A 27,478-nucleotide genomic window follows, 5' to 3' on the forward strand; every position below is an offset into this window, starting at 1 on the left:
TTCCCTAAGGAGTAAACTGCAAATCAAACACTCACCTTACACACTCCATAGCCATCACAAGTGATGTTAATCTTGTTCAAGCCCATTTCAGTCTTGTTCTTAGAAAAAGAAGTTTTAGTAAAATTATTCCATCCAACTGGAAACACCTTCCCCAAAATATTAGACTAATTACAGACTACAAGACCTGTAGAAGAAAAGTCTATGGCTCCCTAAAATAGACCTACAAAACTGCCAGTAATTTAGACAAGTCAGTCTCTGCTGATTTTCTATCATCTGACAACATTCTAGCTATACTCTTACCAGGAGGCTTATGACTTTTGTCTCCTACATAACAATGCATGGGATAAATGCAGCTTGCATACCATTAATGCAATTATGTAAATAAGTTAGTCTCTTTTTCTTTCTTTCTTTCTTTCTATCTTAACAGACTATATGTGTTTAAAACTTTACTTTTGTTTTACTGTTTTAATCTTCTCTTGTGTTAGGGATGACTATACCTTGTTCCTTCATGCAGCTAGCTGAATGCTTAACATAATGTCATACTACTGCATGCCCTGGACTAATCCACCCATCCATTTAACAAATATAACTAAACAGATAAAGAAAATGGGTGATGTTAAAGGCAGGATTGTGTTCCAAGTCTTACACACCGAACCCTTTATTAACTCACTGTGCATCATCTAAGCTGTAGTTTCAATGACATCATTAAGCAGAAACGACAACTTAGTGACTGGAATTTATTTATTCATGATGCATTTGTACAATAAACTTCCAATGCTGTTGATGTGAAGGGACAGTAGAGCTAGACATGTATACCAACTGATTTATCTGTATTCCAGTCTTTTAACAGATAATTATTTACACAAGAATGTTCAAGTGAGCATAGAAAGAAAAGAACACTATTATGAACACTAGTACTGAAACTATTTATTAAACTTATTTTTATGTATCTGTCAGTGTATCCAACACATTTATATATGTCTGTCTGTATAGTCATTTTTGATGCTGCAATCACTTCAGTAATTTGTATGCAAATAACTCATCAGACAAAATAATTTGTAAAAAAATGATTAAAGTTTAATGGTTCTACTGCTTAAAATCAGCATTCCTGCTACAGAATTGTTTTGATGTAAGAAACGCATAAGCCATATTTCAGAGATGATTGTGGCTTCACAGCACAATTTTCCAGAAGGATTGCCAAGAAAAGGAATCACAAAAGATTTGTCATGGTATAAACTTAAAGCGAGTGTTACTTATATCACTTTAATGGACTCTAAAAGCCTGATGGGTTGGTTGCAGTGCAGAAAGTAAATACAGTATAAACAGCAGTGGGAGAGCTAAGCAATGCATCTAATTTGTTTAGAAGGAAGTCAGTTGTTCTCTAGTCTTTTGATCAAAACTGTGCCTTCATTTCTTTATCTGTAGACTAGGGAGAGCTGAAAAAATGACAATGATACCCACTCTACCTTTTCACCTGTTTTTTCTTGATGGCCCTTAATGTTTTCTATAGCATCCGGTACCCTGCAGTCACAGTGCTGCCTCATCACCTACACCTGCCTTCCATTCACTGGCAGCCTGAAGTTTGTTCCATCCTGTCATGGAAGTCCAGCCAACAGCTAGTCCTTGGACCACCTTACTACAAACAACCACCGTGTCTGCTCCCTCTCCAGCCTTTCTCTTCTACTCTTTCCTAAAATTCACAGCCCTTCACAGTCTTGCCACTTCTAGACAAATATGTGGAAACTCTTCCTCCAGAAATGTCCAACGTTGTCCTGCTGCAGTAATAATTTTGTTTTAAGCCAAGATGTGGGTTTTGTCCCACCAGTGAATTAGATGTATCTGCATATCTTGCTCCAGACCCATCCCCACAGATCTATGAATGCCTTGCGTATTTCTTTTCTTCACTGTCTTCCAGCTGCATTTTCCTTCTTCCACCTTCCCTCCAATTTGTGCCAGGCCACCTCATGTCTTGCTTATTTAGTGTGAGATAAAGACTTCTGAGCCTTCTCACTGCCCCCCTCATTTTAACTATCTCCATGAATCTTTCAACGCTCCACCTTCTGTGCGTGAAACTTCACCATGTAATTCTTTATGACCTTTTGCACATTAACACTTCTCAGCCAACTCCTCCAATACTTTTATCCCATAATTCTTATTTATTTACACTCTTTGTACCTGTCCTCCTTTTAGTCTATACATATCTTCCCTCATCCCCCCCTTCTGCTTGCAAAGCAAGATTATACCATTGACTCCTGCTAAGACTCCAGTCTTTTCCAAATCCCTGGCCCTGCTTAGCTGATATCTCCACTGTAGCTGTATACCACCTCAGCTACCTCTCCCAACTACTTTTCCTATTCTAACCATCCTTGTTTCCCTTCATTTTACCTGCCTGCCAGTCATCTTACCCAGATGGGGCACTGCTTCATATCTTTGGAACTCCATCACCCCCCCCCCCATGCCTACATGGTCCATCACCTATCATTGCCCATGACTAAGGTATATTCCCCACTGACCTCACCATGTAGCTCCTTGGACTACATGAAAGATGAGCAGGATTCCTCTCTCTTGATGCCACAATACACCTGACAGATGATCTGAGATGATCAGTTACCTTCACTGAGAATGATGCCACAATACAGATACAAGGATAACTGCTTAACAATTGGGATAAACTCTCTACACTGATTCACAGATCCATGCTTGTCTCCCTGCTGATGACCCTGGGACAAGGGCGGATCAATCAAAGGCTTGGCTTACCCCCATAGCCTCTTTTTAGGGATTATTGCAAATTTAAACCTACCACACAAAACTTAAAAGGCAAGGCTAGAAATGTAAAAAATTGCCCAAAGAAGGGTAACAAAGAAAAAAAAAAAAATGCCTGGCTCAGTCTCAACAGAGAGAAGCCTCCTCATTGTGCCTGCCAACAGGTTCAGATTCACTGGCTCCTGACATCGATGTCTGTGCTGTGAGTTTTACCTCATGCTCCCTCGAGCACCCACCTCAGCCCAGAAAGGGGGTTATCCTCATAATCCAGGCCAGACATCCCCATAATACAAAGGGGAATCCATATTCATCAAGGACACCGGCACCTCAATTAACTACCATCCAGGCATGGCAACGATGCATCGAAACCAAGATGTACCAGCAAACCGCTCTGCAACTCAGTGCATGTTACTTTACAACCTCGCAAACTCACAACCCTCCTGAAAACCGGAAAACTAAATGACGGGAACTAGGGTATCTCTCTATCTCACTTCTCATACCTGAACATACACTCTACAAACTACGAACACCATAAACTCAAATGCCAAACCTACCTCAACCCTTCATGGAATTCAGGACCAAACCCCAAGCCCAAACAAACAACAATCAAAACATCATCCGAACAAAAGACGAAACATATCAACACAATCATCAACATCATCAACAACAAATGTTCAACACTCACAAGATCCTCATGATCACAAACTAATCATCTGTCAAGTCCTCATCCCCCCACCCAAAATAAAAGACCACAAATAAAAGAGACCACAGTAAAGAACTTTCAAGCTTCCTACCTCCCAAAGTCTCCTTCAGTGGTCTGAATTTACAAATGGCATTTCATGTCACACACAAACCACTCACTGCATCCTTATACCCTGCAGGGGCAACCAGCTGCAGGCAATCCCAAATCAAAACAAACTCTTTTGCAAAACCAAGACTTTGTACCAAAACAAGCGACCCAACAAAAGGGAAAAGCCAACAACAAAAGCTAAATCCTTAAACAAGATAGAGCAACTGATCAAAAGAGGTAAAACTTTAGACACTTCCTAAAAAAAAAATAAAAAGCCTCAGCTCTCATAAAAATCATAAAAGCTAAAAAAAAGAGAAAAATAGCTAAAAACTCAAAGACATAAATAAGGGGAGGAAAAGCTCAGTCACCTGGGAGGAAACTCCAAGATAAACTCCATGGAGGCAAAAAATATACAGAGATTGAGATGATACTGACAGGACAGACCAGACACTGCCCCAAAAAAGTGGAACTCCAAAAGAAAACCAAAAACCAAGATACCAATCATTCCCCCCCTGTAGCCCCCCCTCTAATCTGCCAGGTGAGAACTGCAAGGCAAAAGAAGAAACCATCATGCAAAGGACCTGATGGTGTCCCTGTGTGCTCCCACGGAACTCAAGAATTAAACCCGCCCAGTTAGGACAGTTGTTTAATTAGTGTCTCACTCGTGAGTGGTACAGCTGGTGTGGTGCGTGCACAGGTCCGGACTGGTGGGCAAAAAGGCGGTGCCTCCACCTCCAAAACGCCACCCCATTTTGACAAGCCTTAGCTGCAAAGCCATGGAAGGATGGGTGATGGATCTCATCTCATAAAATAAACATAGAAATTTTTTACAGACTTTGGATCAAAACCTTTGTGGCTTTGTCATCATGCTTCATGCCTTTTAAACTACTTTGACTTTTTTTCACAGTCACCAAGGCCATTGACACAAAAGAAGGTCCTCCATACAGCCTACGACGACCTTCGACTCCTACGTTCATACAAATACCCACCACGTATCATTCAAAAAAAAATCAATCAAAAAAATGTAACACCCATAGATCTGTTGATGGCTGGCTGAGTGTTGAGAACACACAGGGGGTCAGAGTTGCTGGCCATGTCAGACTCAAGCCTGTCACAAGTGGTGTCCCACAGGTCTCAGTCTGGTCCCACTGTTGTTTTGGCATACTTTTTCTGAAGTACAAGCAAACAGGGGGGTTATGGCTGACAAAAAGTTGATGATGACACAAAAAACTGGGAAGTCGATAACACAACACATCTGACACAGATATCCCAGGGTCTCACAGAAATGGATATAACTGGTGTGGTGCATGGCCTAAAGCCAAATGCCAAGAAAGAAGAAGTCATACTCCTTCGAAAAAAACAAGCCCCCCCTTTACTCATATAGGTGTGGCAATCCACTGATCAGAGAAAAAGTTATCAGGACCTGGGACCCAGGGTTGACAGTAGCCCCTCATTCAACACTCATATTGCTAATCCTCAGAGCCACAAGGGCAGGAGACTTAAACCCTCACACAGTTATTAATAGGGCGTGCTGGAGGATAGATTCATCACCCAAAGACTCCCTATGCTGTGGAACAAAAACTAAAGGGGTGGCGTAAGCCACACAACTATGGGCTAGGCTTGTAAATGCCCTCAGGCAGATAGCTTAGTATGAACCTATGAACCTATGTAGGTTTAAAATATATGTCATGCAATTTTTCTAATACAAAAGTAGTTACTCACTATAATACCCATGTCAGTATTATCATTCCAATAATATGGGCTTTCCCCCACAAATGTCCCTCACCAATGCTTTAGGGTGCTTAATAACAGCATAATGCAGGACTTCCAAGATGGCTGCACACTGATCAACAGCTTAAGTTCAGCTTTCCCAGTTAGAAAAAAGAAACTGAGAGATAAAGATTAGTAATTATGCCTGTTTTAGTAAAATTCAGTAACTGGCTAGTAAATACACTGCCTGGATGCCAGCAATGAAGAATCTTAGAGAGCTTGAAAGAAAATCAGATAGAAAAGTTAAAGAGAAAACACTGAGTGGGAAGAATCTGACAGCAGTTCAGCAAAAAACTGTTCAAGATCCACCTTTGGTAGAAGACATGTTTTCCAGTAATTTGCATGAAAAAATAAAGCAAAAGATCTGATTAAAATAAATGAAACACTGAAGGATTATATCAAACTGAAATAACAAAAAGGCTAGAAAGTGGAAGAAGCTTTAAACAGCTATTGAGATGAACTGATAAAACTGCAAAAGCATTGGTAGAAAAGAGGAAAAGGCTGGGTGAGTATGAAAATACCCAAGAAGAGCTCATTCAAAAATGGTAGCATTAGAGGATGGAGCACACAGATAAGTAACAACCTAATGCCTCATATTTCCATTGTGGTATACCATCTGCTAAATTCTTGGATGCAACCGCAATCCCAAATATTTAGCTTTTTCTCTCTCCCCTAAAGGCAGTAGCAGGAGAAATCACTGCTTCACAGTCTTTAACAGGACAACACAGTATTCTGCTAATAGTGTTGCAGCAGTTTCCAGCCCAGTCACCTCTCCTTCTAATTCACCTATTCACTACCCCTGTTACTAGTGAAATAGATAAGGCAATAAAAAGAACACCTGCTTGGTGGTTTTGTCTATCTCTCTAGTCAAAATGTTATGAACTGCTACCCTCATTTTCATATTATGGTAGAGTGTATTACTCCATATATCTAACTCTTGCCAATATGAATTATTCTTAACATTTTATATGTGTTTTGTCCATGACCAACTTAAAAACCCTCTTACTATCCAACAAAATCACCCTGGCCATTCCAACCCCCCCCCCAGTCCATATTCTCAACGATCAACAACTAATTGTTGTTCTACATGTACTCCTTAGTAAAAGCTGTCTGTGTGTCCTGTACCAGCCTGTCAATCACAACCTAAAAATACTTTGCCAGCATCCACACGAGAATAGTCATTTCCTCATTGATTAAATAGACTGACCAGTAATTCGTTGGCTTATTCTTACCTTTTTCCCTTTGGCACTACTGCTTTCAGTGTCCTATTGGCCAAACTAGATAACTACTCCCTGGCTAGCAGCTGTTCCACCTCATCAGCACCTCATTCCTCTCCCCTTGACCATCTTATAACAATCGATTTGGAAATTGTCTTGTACTTTAGTTTTTCCACTCCTCAAATGTACTGTTGTATTATGAACTCAGTCTAACCTTGTCTTCTTTTCCAACAAGCACTTCCACTTCTAAAATGATTCCCTCTGCTACTTCCTCTCTTCCTACCTTTTTTCTTTATAACCACTTACAGAATTCCACCAGCAAATCTTCTAACTCTTCCTCCATATATACTACATGCCTTCCCTTTTCCTGTAACCCCTACCGCTTCGTCTTCCTTCAGCCTACATGCTAGATATCTAGCCTCCATGCCATCTTAAACCGTCACTGATCCATCTTTCTCTTCAGTTCTTCCTCAGATTTCTCTACCATCTCAGTGTAAAGCTGCAGCCTCATTGTCTTAGTCCTAATTTTCTTTTCCTGTCCAACCCTGTTACTGTTTCAACTATCTTCTAAATAATCCAGTTGTCTCCTTTTTCACCATGCTGCAAGTCACCAACTTCTCTCCTGAAATGTACCCACCCCTAGCATCTTCCTTTACCAAAATGTCACCTAAAAGAACACTATACTAGCCAAGGACTGTATCTGCAAGTTTCTCCCTACAGCCTGACATTCATTTCTTACGCCGCCACTCCTCTCTGCACTTCATCACTTTCAGCTTGACACATTACAGATCTTCCTTACCCATTTCACCCCTGTCTTCCTATCCACACAGGCTTACCTACTTTCCAAAACACATTTCCCCTGTACCTCATTCACTCTGCTCTTGCTACATATGCTCTCATCTTGATTCTGCAAAGTCCTGCACATTTGTAAATTAGCTTACTACCTCACTCCTATATCCCTCAGTTTCCTAGAAGACTACTTCTCTTTTTACCACATCCTAAGATCACCTCAATAGTTTCTGTTTCCTAAACAAATCAGACAGTCTCTTTACCTCACACTTTTGGAATAATCCTGAAATTGTGTGAAATAGTGAAGTTACCCCAGCTAACAACCATTAACCAGACCAATAATGGCTAATTATTGGACCTTTTCTAGCTGCCAACAATTGCTTTTCCCATACCATAATACACAAGCTGGGTGTCTGATGTACTTCTTTATCATTAGATATTCCTGACACCAGTTATGAGCACCAGAGCCATAACTAGGGTAGGACTGCCCCGAGGTACAAGCTGTCAGGGGATATGAACAGCAGCTGCCAATGGGCGATGAGTGTATTGCCCATGTTCATATGAGAAGCAGTGACTAATATCACAGCCTCTTTAATGGATGCTGATACTGTGTTCATGGAGATGAATGTTTCAGTAATTGTAGCAAGCAGGTTGTTATAGTTATAGAAGTGCAAGCAGTTTCACAGTTGGAAAGATAAACCCCTCAAGGCCTCAGTTCACCTTTCCACCCCATGTGCTACATCATGTATTCTTATGTTTATAATTTCTCCCTCCCCTCTGTTCTTTTCTCTTGTGTTTGAGACTCTCCTATAATGGTGTACTAGCCTCCTCTTCTCCTCATCCCTTGCATCTCATTTCAGTGATAGGTTGCCGACTATACAGGCGTACTATGTAACTGCATTGGACAGTAGCTGTCCTCCCTCCTTGCACGTTCCTTCTTTTCACTGCTTATTTTCCTTCTCCGACTCCTCCCTGCTCCTAGGGATGTATGTAAGCGCTTAAAATTGGTCATTTGCACAAATAATCTTAACTCAAAACACAAAACAAATATAAAATGAAGACAAAGAGAATAATATGCAACAATTATCACTGGTTGTGGATTAAGCTTTCTATGCTGTCATTTATTTTTATTAACCAAAATGATTTGCAATCACCCCATCCATGAATGCAAAGTACACTCCCAAGATGTGAAAGAAACCATTCTGAGCAGTGTGCTTCAATAGTTTCCAAAAAATAAAAGATGAATGAATGTGCTTATCTAACAAAGCACATACATTTTATCACTGCAACAGTAAACTGCAGCTCAATATATGACACAGAACAAAATACAAATAAACGTTATTATATATACCATGTGCAACCATGCAACATTCCACTGCCAGAAAAAGCCAAACAATAGTTCTCTATGTCGCTTAATAACAGAAATTTAACTCAAACACAGTGCACCCATACTCACCTACCAGCTAAAACACACAGGTCTACAAAACCGAAAACTCATAAAAGTGTGTATGCAATTATAAAAGTTAAAAACTTTGTTACAGATATTCAAAACTCATTAAAATGAAAATGAATTGCTCTCACTTTAACATTTATTATAGATAATTCAGCAACAGAACACATTCAAATGGACCTGATTATGGTTCAAATGGGATGTTCTTTGACTGCCATGTGGCTAGTGTTCCTTTTTTCAGAATTTACTTTCCACGCAAAAGTGATTGACACTGTTTGGGTCCATACAGTTGAGAGGAGACACAGAAAAAACCCTCTGTATCACTTTGTGAACTTCACATGCAGCACTTCTTACTTTTCTTTCATTCAGACTGTGCTCACCAGGTCCCTGCACACTATGTCCCCTCAGTTGTTCTTTTTAAGTCCAAAACACCAGCACAGCTCTTACTAAATAGATGCTGTGGCATGACGAAAAGAAAAAATGAAAAATGAAATTATTAGTCCAATTATGACAACAGGTAAAGCTCTGTACCACCTGCCCCAATTTCAGATGATCTCTAAGTGTAAGTCATTTGTTGCTATCACTGTTAAAATGGTTCCTTTCTGCCACCCTGAACTCTTAGCTTATCTTCTAATGCTCAGCCTCTTAATCCTTTGCTTCTTCTGGCATCATCTTTGCCCGAACATATAAAAATCCTCTATCTACTTCAGAGCCACACTCTACTTTTTAATTCCATGGCATCTGTGGGCAACTTGATTATTTCCTTCAGCTTTATCTCAGCTATGCTGCATCTCCAACACTGGCTCTTTGTATGATGGTCATGAACCCCACCCCCCATTGACACTCTGGCTGCCATTACCATCTTAAGTCATGCTTCCTGTCTTCTCTTACATTTGTCTATCGTAGGATCATGTTGTAGAGCCTCCCTGAGATAATGTTTAGTGGTGCCCACAGCTTGCCATCTGCTTTGATGGGCTCTCCCAGAATGGTAATATTTCTGCTTTGTATCATGCCTCCTGTGATGAATTTCCATTCACCATGTCTACATTCCAAACTAGATGGTTAGGATGATTCAGCCAGAATCCAGTCTCTGCATGCCTCAATCTCCAGCTGACCTTTCCATTTGGTTGTTCTCTCTTGCATCACTCCATCAGTTGCCATGGACTTATAGTCTGTAACCCCATGATGAAAGGTCCTTCTGTGCTTGGTAGTCCACCATTAGCCACTTTTTTACACAATGATAAACTGCCTCTCACTCATGCAGAGCTAATCATCTATTCAGGTGGGCTCTGTTACTGATAATTAGTTGTCACCAGTCATAGTTGTATTTTGCTGAGCTCACCTTCCAGGGTAGCTTTTAAATTACACCTGCAAATTGGTTCTGGCAAACTGATTACCTTACATTTTCCCTTTGGGACCTGTTCTCCAAGTTCTCCATCTGCCATTTTAGACTTTTCACCTTACCTTATAGCTATTTTACTAACTCTTGCTTTGTGTGAACAGCATTTTTTTACTCCATTCTTTATGTATTTTAAACTATCCACAGCTTCTCACAGATGCACTAATTTGTTTTTTTAATTTTGGACGCTGCTTTTTCCCCCTCTACATCTACCATGTCTAACTTGAGAGAACTCAGTGCCAACATTTTGCTGTGATTGCAAAATAAATGAGAGTGAACTGCTACTAATTATTAATAGAAATACAATAATGAACAAAAGTTAAGGCACATACATGTGAACACAGAATAAATAAAATTTACTTCTGAAGATGGAGGTATGAAACAATGAATTGCAAATCTTCTTTCGGCTTTTTCCCAGTTAGGGGTCACCACAGTGGATCACCTGTCTGCTCATGATTGGCAGTGGAGTTTTACAGTGCCAAGGTGCCAACCCAGCACCCAACCTTCCACAGAAGGCACATGCTCACATCTAGGGCCAATTTGGAGTGTCCAATCCACCTACAGCATGTCTTTGGGATGAAACTGGAGCACCTGGAGGAAACCCACGCGACCACAGGGGGGACATGCAGACTCCGCACAGAAGGCATCCCAGCTGAGAATCAAACTGGAGAACCTTTTCCTGTGAGGTAGCAACATTAACCACTGCACCACCATGCAGAGCTAAAATAACTATAACAGTGAATGTAGTTTTTTTGCTATATGAAATACAAAAATTAGAAATGCAAAAAGTTGAATGTTTTGTGAAATATTCACCTCAAAATTCACAGTTTCAAATAAAAATGGAATTTTAGTATGATGGAACACAAATGGAAACAGTACATATACATGCATATTAGGAGATACTCAAAAACAGCTAACTGATGTCACCAAACATTTGTTGGCTAAGCATATGATGCTAGACACTTTCAGAAGCCATCTTCTAATGCAGCATGTTGAAGACATATGTAAATCATATTTTTTTATGAGAATAAAAATGTCATAACCTGTGGGTATACTGCATTTATTTATAAACACTGATGTGCAAGAAATCTACAGTAATGGATCCAATGTAAAGCCATTGGACACTACGTGAGATGGTGGTGGACCACTGAAAGTGAAAAGTCCTGTAAAGAACAATTTACCTTTATTGAATCATAGGAGGTTACTAGGCAAATAGCACTAAAGCCTTTTCAAGCCTAGCCATTTATGCCCCAGTTTTCCTAATTATCAACACCCATGGACTAGAATGGCTTTGGTATATGCCTATGCCTTAATGCATCTACAAGCTTCACCTGTTCATAAGGGATACAGGTAACAAGCCAGGGGTGAATTTGTGATTTTCCATCTATTGATCCAAACTGCATTTGAATAGGCTTAGGAAAGAGCTCTGTTTTACATGAATGGTGAGTCTGTTCCAGAGAAGGGGTGATCTCTGAGACACATACCTATCCCTCAAAGTTTGTTTATGTCACAGATGAGTTTTAGATCCCTGGATGCAAATGTGTAATAGTTCCATCAGTGCTGGATCAGAGAATGCCTTGTAGGTTAGGCATAGATCATGCCTCAGCAGTCTGTAGGAGACTGAATTCAGTGAAAGGGCTTTGAGGCAGTCCTCATAGGACTTGTTATTTACACTCTGTATTCTTTTAGTGAGGAACCTCTGTGTCCACTCCAGCTGTTACAAATGCCTGGTTTGGTTCATACTGAAGGGTGCATTGTACTTGATTATTGGTCTAATGAGGGCCATGTATAGTGGCACTATGATCTCCTTAGATCTGGATGCCATGCCCTTTCTTATATGTTGTGCCACATAGAAGGATTTTCTCACTACCCTGGACACATGGTGACCAAAGTTCAGGTTGCTGACAACCTCAGTTCCCAAGTCACTTACCACTGGGTCTACTCTTAGGGGAGTCCTATCAATGTTGTAATTTGCAGAAGTAGTCATCTTCCCAAAGGGTATAATTATGCATGTTTTGCACTGGTTTTTAGGCCATGGTTCTGGCACCATTTATTTGTCTGTGTCAGATCATTCTGGAGGATATCTACATCTTTGGAGGATTCAGTTATTGCACTCAGCTTGCAGTCATCAGCAAATGTGGTCAACCAAAGGCCCTTTACATTTGCCTTGACTTCAAAGAGGTATATTCTGAAGGAGAGGTCCCAGTACTGAGCCCTATGGGATACCACTAGTAGCAGTCCTCTTAGTGGTGGTGGATTCCCCCATACTAAATTCATGTATCCGATCTGTGAGCCATTTGGCAATCCATTGAATCATAGGAGGTTATTTATGCCTAATTATGTTAGCTTGTCTGTAATACTCAAGTGAAGTATCATGTCAAACGCATTCGACAGTTCAAGGTAGGCAGTATGCACCATTTTGTCCTTGTACATGGCTCTAGTTGCTTTTTCAAAGTCAAGCAGGTCTAGTAGGTGTGACATACTCTTGAGAAAACCAAACTGGGATGCACCAGTGTTTGAAGATTTCCAATGACTTTGTTTATCAGTTCCATGATAATTTTTTTCCATGACCTTGCATATATAACAATAGAACAAGTCACATTTATGGGTATATAGTTCTCTGGGTCTGTTGATGCTCTCTCTTGGTGCAGAGGAATGACTGTTGTAGCCCTGTGTTCTGTAGAGATAAAGCCTCTCTGGAGGCTGTGGTTGAACAGAGATTCTACTGAATTTGAAAGGTAATGGTTGATGCAGTATTGTTTGAGAATGTTCCATAGCTGCCCATGCCATGCCTTGATGGAGTGCTGAGTTCTGGGATGTCCATGTTCATAAGTGGGGTTGGTGCATCAAAATGCTAGAGAATATCTCAGCAGCATATGACAGCTGGGACTGGATTGAATCCCCTCCAGTAGCAGAACCCTTGTGTCAGGTACCACTTCCACATAGCAATGGATTTATTTATTTGAATTTGTATTTATTAACCAGGGTAGAACACCAATCACATAGACCTTTACAAGCTCAGCCCAGGAGCACTGCCTGGTTAAGTGAGTTGCTCAGAGTCACTCTTTAGACAAATGAAGGGAACCAAACTCTGGATTGCAGGAAAGTGTAATGCTCTGCTCTAACTGCTAGCATGTTTTCATTTGTGGTCAACATCAGGATGATCACCCCATTCACATTCTTGTATGACACTTTAATAAAGAATTGTTTTTCCCATTCAAAAAATATTCAGATTTGAAATCGCTTACCGTCCCTTTGTTGTCAGGTAGTGACAGGCTCTGTTTTCAACACTGTCTGATGACCACTTGTGCCACAGCTTTAAAGAAGGACAGGATGTTGACCTCTCATCAGCTGCACGCTCTAATGTATCCTGAACAATGTTGCATGGCAGTTTTCTGTTAGTCAGTTTCTGCACCTATTGTCATACATACTGGCAGATATGGCCAGTGCTGCTGTTTCTGGTTCATGATGTCATCTGTGGACATTATCAACTCATTTATATCTGACTCTTTGAGTGTGATAGCACATCTTGTGCACCTGTGGCTACATTTTCAAACACAGCTCCAGTACATCTTGGACTTGGCAACCTTCTTCTTGTGACAAAAGAATTAATCTATTATAAGCTATCAGTCTATGTATGTCTGTCTTTCTTTCTCTCTCTCTCTCTTCTCTTCTATCTATCTATCTATCTATCTATCTATCTATCTATCTATCTATCTATCTATCTATCTATCTATCTGTCAAATAGAGCATTGTATTCTATGATATGGTGAATAAGGCCATAGGCACCGGAAGCTGTTAAAGACTGGGGAGGGGGGGGGGGTGACAGGGGCACTTGGTGAACTAAAAAGGGAAATTGTTTTATAACTATTTGCTACCACAACATAGGTTCACTTGGAGGACATTTTAAGCTTAGTTAATATCCTTTTGGTGCTTGAATTAACATTTTCTGATTGGTCTTAGCTATCCCCATGGCTGATAATTGTATATTAGCCCTAGTGAGAACAACTGTGATCATACCATAGATAATTTGAGGGGGCCATGTAACGGATGCAGCATTTAGGAACTGCCTCTATCTATTAGTGGCATGAAGGGAAATCTGGGAGTACATTTTCTATTTCCCATCCTTAGATCCAAGTTGCATTTGAATATGGATGGATAAGCTTTGCTTTTTTTATGGATAGTCTGTGCCAGAACAGTGGTAGCCTCTGTGATATATATCCGTCTCTCCAGAACATTCAGTTTAAATACCTGGACTGAGTATTTCTGATGCCATTTGACTTGCTGATGTTCAGTAGGTCCATCTGTATTATGTCAGAGGATGCTTTGTATGCTAGACATGTCACCTCTAAGCACTCTGTAGGATACTGAGTATAGTAATAAATCTTTGAGGTGGTCCATGCAAGACCTATTGTTTAGGACTTGTATCCTTTTAGTAAGGTATCTCTGAAGGTATTCCAATTGTTGCATGGGGCTGGACAGATACATGCCAAAGTGGGCATTATACAAAATGATTGACATAATGAGAGCTTTGTAAAGGGGGACAACAACATCTCTAAATCTAGTCACAATCAACTTGTTTATAAGCTGTGCAATATAGAAAGGCTTTCTTATGACATGTTGAGCAAAAGTTAGGTCACTGTACACACAGATTCCCAAATGCCAAACAATTGGATTAGTTCTCAGAGGGCATTGTCATGATTTTGACACCAGTTATTATTTGGGACAAACCTTCCTACATGATGGTTAAGTCATTTGGGGATTCAACAACTTCTCCTAGCTTGCAGTCATCTCAAACTTAGCTGGCAAATGCTCTTTGGTATTTCCTTTCACTTTTGAGATGTATATGCCAAACAGAAAAAGTCTCAGCACTGAACCTTGGGGGACTCCAGTGGTGACTGGTCTCTTCCCCTGTTTTGATTTCCTGCATCCTGTGAGCCAAGCTGGAAATGCAGCTGGTGATGTAAGTGTTTGCGACTACATTATTCATCTTTTGTACTACATCTGAGTAGGGGATTGTGTCAAAAGGCTTGGCCAGATCAAGGTAATGTGGTGTGAACTGTTTTACCTTCATCCATTGCTTTGGTAACAAGAGTAAAGCTTAAAATTTGCCCATTATTTTGAGTCTTTCACACTTTCCTCTGGGCTGTTTTCAAACACATTTTTAGGGCCATGCATACATGTATGCATTCCTTGATTCACTTTCCTGATTGTATTAAATTATATTTCTTGTATAATACAACACATTTGTTAGACTTAAGTTAGAGTGCATTTAAAATTTATTGTTTAAACATTTTTCCAGCAGGCAATGAAACAAAAATGCATTAACCAATAATGACAAAACTGCCCTATTCAAAACATTTCCATCATAAAGGTCTACTTCCACACACAACTGTATTTTAAATTTATTGTTTGAACATTTTTCCAGTAGGCAATTAAGCAAAATGCATGCACCAATAATGACAAAACTGCCCTATTCAGAACATTTCCGTGATAACAGTCTACTTCTACACACAATATATAAATACAGAATCACAGAAGTGTAAGCCATAGGCATGCTGCACAGCTTATTGAACTTATTTTCAATTGGGGATGGCAAAAGGCCAAAAACCAGGGACACATTTTAAACATTGCATGTATAATTTGGAAAGTTGCTTGCATAAAATGTTGTTTCCACCATGCATTTCACTACCAAGTCTTGGACCCAGAACCTTATGTACTACAGTCAGAGCAACATACCACTAAGCTAAACCAACAGTTTCTTGAAAGACAGGAAGACAAACTTAAATGGCTATCATATCATTTAGTGAATTCAGTTCTCACTTCGCACCATAGCTCTCAACCTCTTAGCACAAAAATACAGAACAAAGCCAATAATGGGGGAATATAGCCCCAAAATAGGGACACATTTCAAATACTGATTTTATAACCTTAGAAAATTGCTAGAATAAAAGGTTTAGGGACACATTTCAAATACTGATTTTATAACCTTAGAAAATTGCTATAATAAAAGGTTTTGTTTTACCACTCCTTCACAAGTGATGGTGGCTAGGGCCTTTAGGCTCTTTTTACCTGTACCCAAGGTACAGGGTTTGAGCCTGAGTACCTCTAGCCACCAGATGTTTCTTGCGGGGGGGGGGTGCATTTTCATACACACTCACACACACACACACACACACACACACACACACACACACACACACACACACACACACACACACACACACACAGACTCCATCCTCCGGTAGCCACTCCACTCTACAATTAAATCAGTCCAGACATCGCTCCATTACAGGCTTTCAGATGCTAACCCACTCCATCTCAGGCTTCTGAGACTTGATCATTTTCTGCAGGCAGCACAGCTTTGAATAAATCAGTGTTTCCACTCACAAAACAAGTGGAAATATGTGCGCTGATGTCATCGCGGCACGGAAAATGAAAAGGCAGAGGTATGGATGATCTGCAAAAGTGGGGGCCCCCCCTGCGCTCTATGGTTCCGGTGCCCATGAATAAGGCCAGAGTAAAGGGGGGTCATTTAAATTTTGCAATAATTTGTGCAATCAAAGTCTGACATTTTTGGCAAAGCATGCACCATCTCACAATGAACAATTGAGTTAAAATTCTCACCCAATGCCCCTGTTCATTTTGGTGCTGATTACACATTCATTCAAATGTCTAAATAAAACTATAAGTCATCCCTAGGTTTTACTTAGGAACCGTTTAAGACTGAGCTTTAAGACTGTCAGGCATCTCTCGTTCCTGCACCATGACAGGTTCATGTTGGTACTGTATTCCACCTCCACAACTTTCTGCTCTCTTACTCTGCTGGGAGCAGCACCTGGAAGGCACCCAAAGCTTGACCATCATGGAAAAATCCCAATATGTCTCTCATCTAAAATTAGTACACTCTTACTGGTTTGGGAGTACTGATAATGGCCAAGCAATTAGTTAAGCCTGCAATGAATATACTTTACTTTCTACTTACCGTGCCTAATTTTCTGTCATGCTAAAAGTTATGTCTGTAATTTCATGGTCTATTATTTATTTATTTGTTATCCATACAAGAAGATTGATCTAAAGAATGATTTTCAACCACAACCTGGGCAGAGGGCTGATTTCTAGTCATTCAAAAGTACAATATCTCAATGAGTGATTATTTTAACAAGTAAAGTATGAATTTATAATTGCAATGAATGAACCAGAATTATTTATTTCATTTTATTTGTTAACCAGGTAAATGAACTGTCTCTTCTCAGAATTTTTGTAGGTAAAACGTGGGTCACAAGAGCCAGTGAAAACAAAGCATATACATGGATAATTGTCAGTGCAGCCAAACAACCAGCCTGTTTGGTTACAGGATGGATACGTGAATAATCAAAGAAAACCCAGACAAACACAAGGAAGACATGCAGAATTTCACAGAGATGCTGAACATAGATCAGGACTGAACCCTGGAGCCATGCGTCAGTCATCTTATTACTGAGTCACAGTGCTTCAAAAAGACAAGCAAAGTAACACACTGGTAATCAGTGAACTCATGCCATGTGCTGTATGAAACCAAAAGATAAAAGGCTGATAATGGCAGCCAAGGATAGTGGACTATATACACACTGGTTTACAAAGCCCAATGGGCATGTGAGAGAAACACAGAAATACAGGTTCTGTAAAAAAGAACCGGAAACACTCACACATCTTGTTGATGGATGTGGTACACTCATGGCAGAGGGCCTGTATACTGAAAAGCGCAATAACGTGGCAAAATTGTTGCACTGGGCATTGTGCAAACACTACAATGCAGAAGTAGCCAGGAATTATTGGAAACATGAACCACAAAGTATTATACAGAATGATGATACAGTAGTCTATGAAAAAAGAACAAAACTACAATTGATCATTGAAATTGCTACACCCAGTGATTCCAGTGTCTTACGTATAGAGAGAGACTCAAAGTCATAAAAAATAAATGTGAACAAAGTGAAGGAAAGATACCCAGACAGTTCCAATAGTAGAAGAAACAATATGTCTAATAATAAAGAGTTTACAGTCGTACTTGGATATGGTACCAGTATATGTAACCCCATATGAATTGCAGAAGTTGGCAATTCTGGGCACATTATGGGTGCTGAGAAGAGCACCTTTGGCTATCATCAAAGATCAAAACAATACTAATTTCATGATCTTTAATTATACTCTTACAGAGGAATGGGGCCCATTCTCATCATCGTATAAGAAACCAGAAGACTTGGAGAAATTAAACTGAGTGAAACCTAACTGATGAGGATATCTCCCTGAAGCCTGTCCACTTACTCTTGAGATAAGGGTTTATATACAACCTTTACAGAGATTATGGTGCCATTTCCTGTCATACTGACCCATGCTGCATATCCTTCCAGTTTAATCTGTTGTTCCATCATTTAAATTCCTTCTGTTATAGATACTCCACTGACTGTTTTCCCTTTTGCATTTCTCCTACAGAGTATTTACACTAGTAAGCTGATATCACAGCGGCAGTGGTGGTCTTCCTATTACATACCCATGACTATTACAAAATCCAAATGTGTCTGTGGATTTGAGGTAACTAATTTAAGAAGCCTATTCCACATACTGGACATTTCTGCATTTCATTCTTTCTCACAAACACACTAAAGTATGTGCTATGTTTTTACTTACTTCCTTTATTTTATCATCACTGTATCTTGCCCTAATTCCTGTGGATTTTGCTAGCCTGTAGTATCACTGAATTTCAAATTCCTTTCACGGGTGTGTTTCAGTGTTACAAGGAAGTAATGTGCTTTACTCAGAGACTCACGCTGTGCAAGTAATGTACTGAGGGGATTGTGGCACAGTAACATAACGGTCCTCATATACTGCTTTCTATTTTTTACCGACAATTTGCCGTTTGTTTTGTTCAGTATCTTCTTTCATGAGGCAGGATTGTTGTGCTATAATTTTTTCATTCTATTTGAATTCTGAATCTTACCATAAGACGTTAGGCATTTCCTGCATGGATAAATACTTTCCATCTTTCAGTAAGACAATTTGTGCTGTGAAATGGTAAAGGAATAATACACTAATACTTTATAGATACAAAGTCATAGAATTTCAAAGGAAAAAGAAATCATTTAGATTTCTTTTATTTTTTATTAATAAAATAAAAGCATTAGCCACAATAGTCTCCTTTAAAGGGTGATCCATAAGTACTGTGTGATTTTTCAATTTGCTCATAGCTGCACATGGACACTGAAGGCATCAAACCCAATACTACAGTATGAAGGTTTTTTTAAAAACTCATAACCTTAATCTGAATCTGCTGATTTGCCATGAACATTGTAATTGATTGTTAGCCCTTTTCAGATATGCAATATCCTTCTGTTACGAAAATGATATTATTTTATACTTCTTGAATTTACCACCATAACTGTTTATTTCCATGAGAGGACTTTAGACCCACCCCCAGAAAATGTTAATGTGCAAATATTGCCTCTAGTGTTCCTCTACTGCTGCTTACGTTGCAAAAGTTGCCTAGTCCCATCTGATACAAGGCACTAATGCACCCTAGAAAAGTAAATTTAAATGTTTGTATGAAATGAGTTTGACATAGTTGCCTTATATGCATGATACTGATTACATAGATGAAGCACCCTTTCTAAAGTTGACATTACCTGCATAATTGTCCTTAATGTCATCACCACTACTATCTATCGAATCATGAGCTGATATCCAAGTAATTCTATTTATTCATATTTACATTTTCCTTGCCACTAGTTAAATAATGCTAAAGGTGCTTGTGATATTTGCTTGCTAACCAATAAGGCATGTAAATAACTGAAGTGTTGTCTTGATTTATCTGTTATACAAGATTTTTTCCTCTCTGGGTCACCTCTCAAAATGGGCTTTGCTATGAACAGCTAACACAGTCAAGAAAATATAAAGAAATTATATACATATACATATATATATATATATAAAATACATTATGTGCACACATATATTTTATGTAATTTAGAGTTGAAAACATCAGCTAAAGCTCTGCTGACTGGGTGCGCTATATAATCAATCTGGTGTGTGAAACCTATTTTGAGTATGTCTTGAGAGCAAAATGAAGTACAGGTTCCTCAGATATAATGCCTGTCAAGACTGTGGCCATTTCTGCAAGAGGTCTCAGTTTTATTCCTTTTACCTAATTCATGGGCTTCCCACATGGCTAGTCCTAGGAGACATTAATGTGTCAGACGGTGACAAAATCAGTGAACTTATCATAGAATTTTTTGCCTTTTAGAGAACATCAGCATTGCTTAAGTTTCTTCCATTCCTACCCATAAATATGGTCACTCATTGGTTTTCATATTCCAGCTTGACATTGAAGCTAGAGATTTGCCTTCTGCCCTAGAGAGACCACTTCCTTACATTTCAGACTTGCCTTAATTATTTTATCACCTTCAAGAGTGGAGCTGGTTCCCTGCTATAATTTGGGGGCAGTGTATGGGGTGATTGTGTCCGCGTTGATTGGCCAAGTCCTCATGGGAACTGTGGACTGGGTCCAGACTCACTTGCTTTGACCTATAATACAGTCATGACAGATGCTTTAGATAGTTTTTGCCCATTTTGTTTGCATCTTAGGCCTGTTGCAATGAAAACAGCCTTGGTTTGACCATGAGCTGCATTTACTGCACAGACGTGTATGAAAGTGGGTTTGAAAATGGCAGAAGATTTCCTTATCCTTCTCATAACTCAGTCTCTTAGAGCAAGAAATCTGGACAAAGCCTATAATAATGAGGGGGAAAAGCCTTAAAAATAGGGACAGATTTTAAACATTATCAACATAGAAAGTTGCTAGAATAATATGATTTGTACTACCATCAGAAGCTATAAAGTATGAAACTTAAACATATGTTGTTATTTACTGATTTCAATCCTCAGTGATTTGTCAGAAAACCAAAAATTTTGGGATGAACAGACCAAAAATATGAGACTCAAATCTGGATATTCTGTGAAAATCTGTACAGTTGAAAAGTATGACTCTACTCTGGATGAACCTCACAGTCTATGCTAGATGGAGGTTTCACATAAGAAAGTATCTTTTGTGCCCTGTGAGATTTCTGCTTCACTAAATCATTTGGCTGTGCTTTTACAAGCATACCTCTCAGGTGTATTTGGACCCTCGCAATAGCACATCCACCTCCCTTTGAAGGCTGAATTTGTAACATTTTATTCTATTTTTTTTCAAATTTTTATTTGTTATACTCTGTGCAGTTTTGCTTAACATTCTTTACTTCTGCTTGTATTTTGAGTATTTTCTCTTTATTTATACAGTGCCTAGGTTTATGCATCTAGATATGTTTAATGATACTAAATATCCATGTGTGTGTGTGTGTGTGTGTGTGTGTGTGTGTGTGTGTGTGTATCTGTGTGTGTGTGTGTGTGTGTCTGTGTGTGTGTGTGTGTGTGTGTCTGTGTGTCTGTGTGTGCGCATGCGCAGGTGGGGGGGGGGTGTTGGGTTTTGCTCAAGTCCCAATATCATTGACCAAATAAGCTGTGAGAATGGGACCTGATGTCCACTGCATGTCATGTTAAAGCTCATTTTATTGTCAGTTGATCAGAATTCGCTCGTTTGAGCTTGCTGATTTGTGCATTGATTTGGGGGGTGTTGATACAAGTGCATGTTAGTGTAAGAATGACATGTTCATCAACAGCAGAGTTGTACAGAAGAGTGCTGTCAGTAGTGAAATTCCAGATTACAGTGAAAAGGGAGGTTTCACATTTTCCCAGGTACTGTGTGATCTAGGACTTAGTATATCATATATATATATATATATACATATATATATATATATATATATATATATATATATTGATTTATGCCAAATTATTGAACACTTACTTTATCAAATCCCCTTCATCAAACCTACTTTTTCGAATCTCATTATATCGAACTCGCAGAACTCTGAAAATTAAACCACTCCACCACCAGGACATAACAAATAGAAAAAGAAAAAAAAAAACCTCCAAGTGGGGGGCTCAGCCCCCCCAAACTAAATAAACTGACTCTAATTGCACTATAGTGGAGGAAAGGCAAAGTTCACCATGGTGGCCTAGTGATTCCTTTCCCTGGATTTCATTTTTGTAGTTCTGGGAGTTCGATATAATGAGAGTCTAAGAAATGGATTTGATGAACTGGGATTCAATAAAGTAAGTGTTTGATAATTTGCAGTAGAATGATATATATCTCTCTCCCTCACTATATATATACATATATATATATATATATATATATATATATATAGGTATATATATATATATATATATATATATATATATATATATATATATATATATATAGACGAAAATAGAAGAAAATACTACTATCTGAAGGTCCGACTCGATAAAAACTACTATCTGAAGGTCCGACTCGATATATATATATATATATATATATATATATATATATATATATATATATATATATATATATATCTATTCCCTTTGAAACTATTAAACTGAACACACAAAACACCGAGACTACAAAACCCCGAGCCCAAAACCGCGAAATTCAAAACGCTGAACAAACCGCATACACTACACCATACATACAACACAACATACACCACAACACTCACGTCACAACATAAACAAACAAACATGACACACATACACAACTCATACACACATAAGCAGGGGGGCAAGCCTCCCTGCGCCCCCCACACCCTCTTACTTATATACACTAACTCCAAGTTCACACAAACAGAAAACAAAAGCAAACTCACACACGCATTTCTCCAGTCCCTCACACACACAACAAACATATCAGCACACTCAAACGCACACTAACCCCCACTAAAACCCCTTACAAAACACTCACTTACCTGACAAAACACCTAGATCCACACACGGCATCGCGCACCATAAACACACAATCTCAGACATCACATAGCGTAATGCCATAACCGCAAATTATAAACTTTCGCTATTTTAAACATTCAGGTTTATAGTCTCGAGATACTGAAATTCAACATTTCAGTATTTCGAGATTATAAATGGCACCTATATATATATATATATATATATATATATATATATATATATATATATATATATATATATATATATATCAATCACAAGGGCAACTACACTCACTCATTCAAGTTTATTGTGATAGATCATGTAGATTTAGGACAGACAGTGGGACCATAGGAAGACTTTTTAGAATTTCAAGAACTAAAATAGCAGTTAAAAACAAATGCCACTACAAGTCCTGGTCTCAATGAGACCATATCAAATAGCAGCTTATAAAATTAAAAGCTGCTTTTTTTTTCTGTAATCTCTATGTTTACATTATTTTGGTAGATACATAGCAATGGGAATGTTTATTTCTGTGCTTTTCAACCATTTTATTGCATTAATTGTAAATATATATATATATATATATATATATATATATATATATTTAAGAGTTAGGTTGCCAATAGTAAGTATATTTTTTAGCCTAACTTTACAATTCAGTTTTATTAGTATACTGTCTCATCAATATTCTATTAAAATTATTATTTTTCTGAGATTCCTAAGTTTTAATTCACAATCATTTTTAGCACAAGGTGCATTTTTGAGTCATGCGTTTTAATTATTTTAATTACTTTTGTTAATTGATTAATAAAAAATGGGAGGGGTTGCAACAATGCATTATGTGAACTGTATTCTTATTAAGTCCATAGTACCATGGATGAAAGCGATAAATGGTTGATTAAAACGCTATTTTATTATCATTCTTCTGTGTCTTGTGCGTTTCCTTCCAATATATATATATATATATATATATATATATATATATATATATATATATATATATATATATATATACACACACACACACACACACACACACACACACACACACATGGGTGTAGCATTTAAAAGTAATAGCACCCAAAGTCGACTGCAGAAACATCGACCGCAGATAGCCAAAAACACAGAACTCAAAGTAGTGACATGCATGTATCAAGAAACAGTCTCTGCACATGCAAACTTTTAATTTTTAGATATAAAGTAAAGCAGCATTTCTTGAAGGGGGGAGGGGCTAATCCTGCTTCATCCCCCACACCCCTTGCAAATTATAATTAGTAACTCCGTGATCGTACAAACATGGGGTAAGCACAAAGCTCCAAGGAAACCAATGGCACCTAATTCAATATAATGTTCCACAAACCACTTTCCAAAAGTACAATTTAATAAAGCACTTTTCGTCACCTTGTTAAGGTAACTTCTTCAGATTACTTCAATAATCTGAAGAAGTTACCTTAACAAGGTGACGAAAAGCGCTTTATTAAATTGTACTTTTGGAAAGTGGTTTGTGGAACATTATATTGAATTAGGTGCCGTTGGTTTCCTTGGAGCTTTGTGTTTACTTTTGCTGCAGTTTTGAACAGTACTAGAAACATGGGGTAAGGACAACTTTCCCAACTCATGCATACCTGTCAATCAACTGGCTACTCAATTGCATGTGGTCAACTAGACAGCTGTTGCCCTAAGGCACAGTGGCATGTCCTGTGACAGCATGACATAGAAATGCTTTCCCGCTCATGTTATTTATTTATTATTGGTTTTACTTTGTTAATAAGGTAAGCTTACTGGGCACAAAAATGTCATTTTCTCGGTGTTTCCAGGGAGCAATAATTAGGTAAGAGACTTTTTCAGACTCCACAGTAGGCAAATGAAGGCTGATGGAAGTAAAGTTATAGAATGATGTCTGGCATTCTTATCCTAAGAAGATTTTTTCCATGTTTTTCCATCTTCTGCCATCTGTGAATTGATTACTCAACATCTGTACTTGAAACCACACAACTCTGTAACCAAAACACTAGTCTGTCTGTTGGTGTATCCTAAAGCTAATGTCTACAGCACGATATCATTTTATCTATCTGACTGCCTGTCTATCTATCTAAACCATTTATTTATTTATTTATGCACTGATTCAGGGAGCTGCTTGCAAGACAATTTTCACCCAAAAGCTGTGCCAAAAGGCAAATAAATAATTACATTTTTGTGAGTACAAAAAATATACATAGTATTGCATACAGTGACATAAATTAAATGTATAGTAATTATACCACAATATGCTGCAAGCCTGTGTTGTAATTCCAACAGAGATTAAATCAGATACAAGTTAAATGACAATAAAGCTATAATGTTAGATATAGTTCTTCGAAATAATTTATCAAAACATGGCATTCACTGGTTAAGATATATATATATATATATATATATATATATATATATATATATATATATATATATGGGTCTACTTCAGAACATCGAAATACCAGATTGTCGAAGATGGAATCATTGAGATGAAAACTTTGAAATCTGAAAATATAGAACACCTGAAACTTGGAAAGATATCCCTGGGAAAAGAACCACTTGGCCACCAGGACATCAAAACAGCTAATGACGTACATAAACCCCTCCAAAGTGGGAGACTTCACCCCCCACAATCCCTCTAACTAAATATACCATCTCTGAGATTGCACTCGAGTGGGGAAAGGGCAATGTTCACCATGATGGTCAAGTGGTTCCATTCCCAGGGTTTGTTTTCGATGGTCTGGGTGTTCGCTGTTTTCAGGATTCAGTGATATCATCTTCAACCATCTGGTCTTTCAATACTTTCAGGTAGACTCATATATTATATATATATATATATATATATATATATATATATATATATATATATATATATATATATATATATGTGTGTGTGTGTGTGTGTGTGTGTGTGTGTGTGTGTGTGTATATATATATATATATATATATATATATATATATATACAAACCACAGATAGAGAAATATATCCTTTTAATTAATCATAGTGTAATAGAATGACCATTTTTGGATAAGGGCAAGAGGAAGGCATTTATATGCATCCTTCTTCTGCACAAAAGCTCTAAGTTCAGTATTACTGATTAAGGACCTGATCCATTGGGAACAGATATATCACCACATGCTCTTGTAGATGGTCAGTGTAAGAACCTGTGACATTCATAAGTGTGCTGTGAAAACCATTGTGGCTGTGTCTCTATAGCTCCGCAAATCTGGCATCTGGTCTTCTACCTCTGATTTCAAGCTATATGAATTAGTCTGTGGCAGGTCAGTGTGATAACAGCCAACAAAATATTACATGATATGTGATTTATATGGAGGTAGAGCTGTAAACAGTATAAAGACCTCTGAAGCTGTTTTCCTGTAGTAGCGATGTAATCTGTATTTCATGGACCTCTTCCTGGATCAACTTTTTTTTGTGAGCTGGTACTGAAATTGTTGGTAGCTAAAATATATACTAACATTTACTAAATCTGTTTGGGTGTTACTCCCCTAAATACAATCAAATCTTACGATTTCCTGCCCACCTTAGTGGTATGCAGTATTACTATGTCAAACATGGACATTATGATAGGAAGCCTGCAGTGGACTGTGATTCTTCTTTCTTGTTATTCATTTGTTTCATTTCACTTTATAACATTTATACACAAATAGTATAACTTATGAATGCCAGTAAATGCAATGGTGTCTGTTTGCATTTGAGCAGCTGTGGAAACTAAGTCCTACGTATGTATTTTGGTGAAACAGACACCCACAGAGTCATGAGGATATACAAGATACACATTTTATTGTTACATCATGTTATCACATACTGTAAATGAGACAGCAAAGGTTGGGAACATACGACAGAGTTTCTCTGTGCCTCTCAGTGTGGCAAATCAGAAAATGACACTGATTTAGTTGTTCCCAGAACAATATGACTGTTTTAACTTTTCTGAACAGGAAAATAAGCAGAAGCATTTCTCTCTATTGAATCAGAGTATTCCTGAAACGGATACATTGTCAACCCACAATGTGGCAATGGATTGTGGAAAATACTGACCTAACCTTTAGAAATGGCCATCAGCCAATTTGACGACAGCTTCTAAATGATGAGTTTATTACTTTAGTTTATATTTTGGTGATGCAATGATGAGCATTAAAAAACAGAACATTATGTAGTTTAATATAGAATTATATTCTAAAATGCAAATTGTGATGCTGTGCCAAGACCATTTAAAATATTCTTCCTGTTTCATGCCACTAAAACAGTGATTCCACAAACTCAATCAATAAGAAAAGTTAAAAGCAGTTAGAAATAATTTGTCCTTTCACAGATAAGCAAAGGAAAACAGACTTTTTTTATTTTTAAGATTAATCCACTCTCCTGTTATTATTTATTCTTTAATAAAGCAAACATATTACCCATGAGTCTGCAAAGATAAACAAGCAT

The sequence above is a fragment of the Protopterus annectens genome, chromosome 3.part1 (assembly GCF_019279795.1).
Source record: "Protopterus annectens isolate FY-2018-M chromosome 3.part1, PAN1.0, whole genome shotgun sequence".
NCBI lineage: Eukaryota > Metazoa > Chordata > Ceratodontiformes > Protopteridae > Protopterus > Protopterus annectens.